At 63.0% G+C, this 6,000-nt stretch overlaps 1 protein-coding gene across 7 annotated transcripts in view; it reads right to left on the reverse strand.

Annotated features, from left to right (window-relative positions):
• ZNF185 (zinc finger protein 185 with LIM domain) overlaps window positions 1-5,157 on the reverse strand; it is a 56,774-nt gene extending 51,617 nt beyond the window's left edge. For all 7 annotated transcript variants that reach the window (XM_058292237.2, XM_071213153.1, XM_071213152.1 and 4 more), the window contains exon 1: window positions 5,060-5,157. The gene's annotated coding sequence lies outside the window, so the exon portion shown is untranslated. The remainder of the gene's footprint in view (window positions 1-5,059) is intronic.
• Between the last annotated feature and the right edge of the window lie 843 nt (window positions 5,158-6,000).

The following is a 6,000-nucleotide window of genomic DNA, read 5'->3' on the forward strand; positions in this document are numbered from 1 at the left end:
AGGAGGCCTTCAAAGGCGATTGGGGACCTTGGCTGGGCCCACTGGCCAGGGTGCCCGCTAAGCAACTGGGCCTCGTCCAGCCCCTGAGTCGACCTCATCCACTGCTCAGTGCTCAGCTCCAGGAGTCCCGGGTGAGCTCCCGCCCGGAGGCCAAGGGGGCGGCAGGAAGAAGGCACAGCAAGTGGAAAAAAGAGCTGGGGGAGACTTGGGTTGTAGAGGGGAAAAAATGTAACGTGGAAAAAGAACGCTGGGGGTGGGGGGGTGTTTGTAAATGTGCTTTACAGGTAAATGACTTTTGCATGAAAGTCTGGAATTTCGCCTCCCCCCACGCACGCTCAACACCCAGAACCGAGACTTCTTGGCGTCAACCTGGAGGGGCCCTGGGAGCTGCCGTCTGGGGCCCAGCTCCGTCCCCACGCCATGGGGAGTGGAGGCCCGAGGAGGGAAGGGCATCCTCCTGGGGCCCTGGGGCCCCTCCCCGGGCTCCTGCACCCAGTTCTCTTCTGGCTCGCAGAGGGCTGGGTAAAGCCACTGCTCGGGCCTCATGGCCATTTCAGAGGTGGGCTGGCCTCGCGCCAGTGCGGGCTGCCGGGTGGGCCCTCTGAATCATGGCTGTGGGGGCCAGGCAGCCGGGCAGGGCCGACGTGCTGGGGGCAGTGGGGCCCCCGAGCTCTCCCGGCTCCCCCTCCAGAGCCACCTCCAGGAGGTCTGCACCATGCCGCCACGGGATGCCCACTCTTGTCAAATGACACGCAATTGTGAGTGAGGCTGCAAAGAAAAGAGCTACCCAGCCACTCCCATCCGCTCCAACGAAACCTCCCCACTGGGTTCTCAGGTGGACATCCCCAATCAGGTCCCTCCCTCCTCTCCCCCTTCTCACCTTCCTGTCCTCAGGACCCCAAACTCCCAGTCCCCTGAGCCCCACCCTTACCTCACATCACTGCCCCAATTTTTGGATAAGAAAATGGAGGCCCAGAGAGGAGAAAGCATCTGCCTGAGCTCACATATTCACTTGTTTTAACAAGCACTTCCGGAAAGTTCACTACCAGGCTGGATGCGGGGGAGACAGACAGGAGCCCAGGGGCGGGCGAGCCCAGCTTCACTACCAAGGAGGCACCCTTGGCTCCGGCCCTAAAGAATGAGTAGGAGCTCGCCGGGCAGAAGCGGTGAAGCGAGTCCTGCTTTCTGTGGTTTGGGTCGGCTTTTTTGGGAAGTCTAAATCAGACACTGATGTAAGCATTTTCACCAGGGATACCCGTGCTTATGCCTGGAATCGTGCCTGCTCTCTCCACGGCAACCCTCTGCCACATCAAGCTCCCAGGGAAAGCGACCTAGTCATCAGAAAGCGGCGTGCTGAGCCAACAGTCCCGGGGCCCGGGGCGAGGCGTGCCCATGGATGGAGCCCAGGCCAGGGACCACCAGCCGGCCACCTGCCTGGGCCCACCCTCCAGCACCAAATGTCAAGCCTCCTCTCCCTTCAACCCAGGGATGGGTTCCAGAACTCACCAGCCCCACTGCAGCCCCAGGAGAAGCTCTCTGGGGAGATGGGCAGGTTTTAAGGAGCGGGGGTGGCCTGCTCTCCCCACCTTCCTCTGCTGCCCCAGATCGCTCCCCAAAGCCTAGGTCTCTGGGTCTCTCTGGCCTCAGAATCCTCTGGGCTATGTATTTGAGCCACAGATCCCTGCCTCCTGCTCTCAGCAGCCAGCCTGCAATCTGCCTATGGTCTGGAGTGAGTCCCTCTCTATGTCTCGGTTTCTCTTTGGAAAAATGAGCTGACACCACCCCTGCCAGTTCCAAGGAGGGCGACCTTGGTGGTGAATGTATCTTTGAAACCACAAAACTCCAGAAACATCTGGGAGGTCATCAACCTGCATGGCTCCTTCTTGTACAACGAGGGACAGCCCAGGTGACCATGTGGGGACTTGGCTGCGGTCACTTGACTAGCACATATCCAGGCCAAGATTGGAACCCAGCTCTATGGGACTGCCAAGCCCAGCTCCAGACCCCTCCACTGCAGGGTCACTCTCCAGGGGAAGGTTCCAGTCACACAAGGGCTCACAACAAAATACCAACTTCCCCCTTCCGGAAGAAATCCAATCCAAAATGTGGCAAAATGTTAATAGCCGTGGGGAATTTGGACACGGCTTCCCAGGAGTTCTCGGTACAATTGTTACCACCTTCCTGTAAGTTTTCAGTTAAATCAAACTGTAAAGCCGTTAAGTGGAAACTACGGACATCAAAAAGAAAGGTCATGATACTTTGGCAGAAAGATCTGGAAATCAAACCACAACTGAAGTGTCCTGTAACCATCGTTTCAACTGTGAAGAGATACCGGATACCTCGTCAGCACAAACAGATTTTCGTTTTTCCACTTTTTCCTCAGGTGGAGGGGCCGCATCCAAATCAGCTTCTCCCTCCCCACCAGTCCCTGACCTTGTCCCCTGCCCACCGTGGCTGTGTCATGGCAATCCTGAGTGGCAGGAGCACCATCCAAAGCCTTGGGAGGGTGCATGCCTGGCCCAAGCCTCCCAACTGGACAGTGGCTGAGCAGGACTGGAAGCAACCCACTGAACTGCTCGGCCTAGGGGGCTTCCCGTCAGCCAGCACCTGCCCCGCTGGGTGTGGGAGAGTGGCCCGTCCAGCCCTGCCCCACTTCCCAAGGGCCCTGCCAAAGCAGGAAGCAGGGAGTCCCGCCTCCCCCAAGGGCTGCCCTGGGGGGCACAGTGGGAAGGATCATCACAGCCATTGGTCTCCCCCAGCCCCGGGGACCCAAAAGTTCCGGGGTGCCTGGGTGAGCTGCTGCCCAGAGGTCTGGAGCCACAGAAAACCACTGTCCTCCTCTCTGGCCACCGTCCTGTCCCATGCCATGAGAGCCTGGCAGTGGGGACAGCCTCACGGCTCAGCAAGCCTGACCTGGCACCTGATGAGCTGTGGCTCCAAGCAAGGCTTAGACTAAAGGGACCAGTCAATGGTGGGGGCTCAAGTGGGGAAGGAGGAAGGCAGGTTTCGCGTCCCTTGACTGAGAACAGTTCAGGGAACAGGTGCCGCTGCCTCCGGAGGCCAGGTCCTAGGCATGGGGCAGGGGGCCCAGACTCTCTGCCCTCTGAGATCTCAAGAGGGTAGCAGGAAACTTGGAAGAAGTGCAAGTAGCACAGGGTAGGCTGGGGAGGTTATGGCAAGACATTGGCTGCCCCTGGGACCACCATCCTTTGGGTCTGTCTAGAATCTGGACTTGAGGCAGACAGCCCCTGCCAGCGTTTCCACGCAGGGGGCAGCACCTTACTGAGTGGCTTGTCTGCCTCCTCCACCTGACTGTCACTCCTCAGGGCAAGGCCCGGGTCCGATTTCTTCCCGAGCCCCCACTGCCTTGCTCTGGGTAGACGGTTCACAGCAGCTCAGGAAGACTTTCCATGAGGGGAGCTTTGTTGGGGAGACTAGACTCAAGTGGCCCCAAAAGCCCTGTGTGGGCAGGGGCCTTGACCGCTGGCTGCTGAGCTCTATTTCCTGCTCCCAAGCCCCCCTCCGCCAGGAAGCCTGCCCTGACCCTCCTGGTCAGAGCTGCGCCCCCTTCTCCAGGCTCCCAAGGCCCCTAGTGCTTGTGCCAGTCATCGGCCACCTCTATCGTTGACTTGTGGGTGTCTGGACGATGGGAAGGAACACATCTTGAGCACCTGCTGTATGCCTGACCCTGCGATGGTTGCCTCCTATCAGAGCCATGTAGCTAAGGAGAGAGGCCGGGCCAGGAAGGAACCAGGGCTGGGCTGGGGCCAGGGCTAGAAGGAAGGGATTGGGCAAATCCAAGGGGTCTGCGGCAAGTGCCATGTGTCTGCCCCGCCCATTCCGAGGGTGGGCCAGCCTGCCCCAGTCTATGCATCCAGCCATTTGCTTCTAAATAGCAAGCAGTGCCTCTGAGCTGGCCCTGTATGTGCCCCTGAGCCTTCAGATGGCGCTGGAGACCCTCCCAGCCCCCTCTGCAGCTCTGGGACTCTAACCCAGAGCCCTCTCCCCACTCTGTAGGCCAGGCAGCCCATGGAGCCCTGCTTCCTGGGCCCCAGGAGCCAGAGGACTGGACTACTGCTGGAGTTGGCCTTGCCGGTGGTGGCCTGGGGGTAAGAGGCAGGAGCGGGAGGGGCTCGGTGTTCCCAGTGCGTGGGCGCACTCCCCGCCCTCCCTCAGCTCCACAAGTCCTGAGATGCCAAAGTTAAGGTGAAGTGCAAATGGCACCTCCGATGTCCCAAAACCCAGTCACCCCCACCGCCTACCCGGTCTGAGCCCCCCACAGCCCCGGGGGGAGGCGGCCTGGAGTGCCACCTCCCTGGCCAGAAGGTACGGCCAGGTGCCCCGGCTGCTCAGTAAGTAGCAGGGCAGATGGGAGGACCTGCACTTACAGCCTCTTTCCAATAAAAGAATCAGCCTCTCGGCTCCCCCGGCCTGTTCAGAACAACCCAGCCACAGAGCCAGGGCGCTGCCGATCGCGGAGATAACGCCAAGTGACGCTGGATTCGGCGCCTTCTGTCTGAGCAGCTCCCTACCCCGGCAGCCCTCCTGGAGTTCGCCCTAAGCCCGCACATTCCCTGGGGTTGCAGGATGAGCGAGGGGATCCCCAGGCTGGGCCAGCCTCCGGGTCTCAGTTGCCTTTTCCGTAAAACCGACACAGAATGAACAAGCTGATTGGAGATTCCCTCATTTCCTCTGGGTTCAGCGCTCAGAGCGGCCTGACCGCAGGCCATCTATCAAACCGTCTCTTTCAGACAGGGCAAGGACAGAGGGACCAGGCCCGTGAGGGGGCCACTTGCCGCTGCCACATACGCCGGCCCCCTCTGCGTCTCCGTTAGTCTCGGGTTCAGAGGGGAAACCAGAACACCAAGTGCGTGGCCTCCCCAGCAGCCCCCCAGGAGGGATGCTCAGAGCGGGTGAGGATTCTGCAAGGGGACACTCCAGCCGTGGGTTGCCCTTGTCACCCGGGTGGGCTCGGGCTCGGCACCCGACGTAGGGCCGCGGCGAGTGGTCCCGCTGCCTCCACGTCGGGCCGCGTCCGACGGCGACTCGACAGCCCTACCTGGCGCAGGTGCCCGGCTCGTGGGGCGGCGGGCGCGGGATGCGAGTTCCCTCGGGTGGGCAGCGCCGGGCCGGAGCTGCGGGCGCAGGGCGTGGGGCGCGGCGAGGAGCGCGAGGGGCGGCGAGGAGGCGCGACTGGGCTCCGCCCGCAGGAGAACAAACAGGTTTGCTCAGGCAGGCCGGAGCCTCGCCCCTCGCCCCTCCCCTCGGCCGGCCCCCTTCCTCTGCCCTCTCCTGGGGTAGGTAGATGCGCCTGGCACATTCCGCACATTCTCCCGCCCGGGTCCGCGGCGCGCCCGCCCCCTCCTCGCCCCGCCCCGGGGGCTGCTGGAGAAATCAAGGCCGGGGCGCCCCTCGCCCCGCCGCGCGCGCTGCCCCGCGCCCACGCCAGCAGGCTCTGTGGCCGTGGACCACTTCCAGGCGAATTCCTCCAGGCTCGCAGCCCGCGGGGCGCGCAGGGGGCCCCGGGGAGCCTGCGCGGGCCGCCACGTGAAGAGCGCCGGCGTCCCGGAGCGCGGGGCCTGGCCTTGCCCGGCGCCCTGCGCGCGCGACCAAGCTGGCCCCCTCTTGGGCCAACGACTTCCACAGATGCTGCCGGTGTCTTGCGGTGGAGAACTCCTGTTCCTAGATCCATTTTACAGATGGAGCTCCCAGACAGGGCGGGGAGGGGCGCGGGGCGGGGGACGGCGGCCTGGCGGCTGAGATCATGCAGGAAGTCCCGGAGGCAGGCGAGAAGGAGCAGGAGCTCCGCTGTCGGCGCCTGGGAAGCCCTCTCCGCCTAGGAAGGCCGTTGGCGGCGCATCTGCCAGTGGGGCGGGAGGGCCTGCCGCGTGCTCGGCCTGGTCGGAGAGGCCGGCCAGGGCCCGCACGGTGGGATTAGCCAGCCCGTCGTGTTTATTGAGGGCTTCCGACGCGCCCGGCGCCGCGCCGGGACCAGGAAAG

Source organism: Dasypus novemcinctus, chromosome X (genome assembly GCF_030445035.2).
Source record: "Dasypus novemcinctus isolate mDasNov1 chromosome X, mDasNov1.1.hap2, whole genome shotgun sequence".
NCBI lineage: Eukaryota > Metazoa > Chordata > Mammalia > Cingulata > Dasypodidae > Dasypus > Dasypus novemcinctus.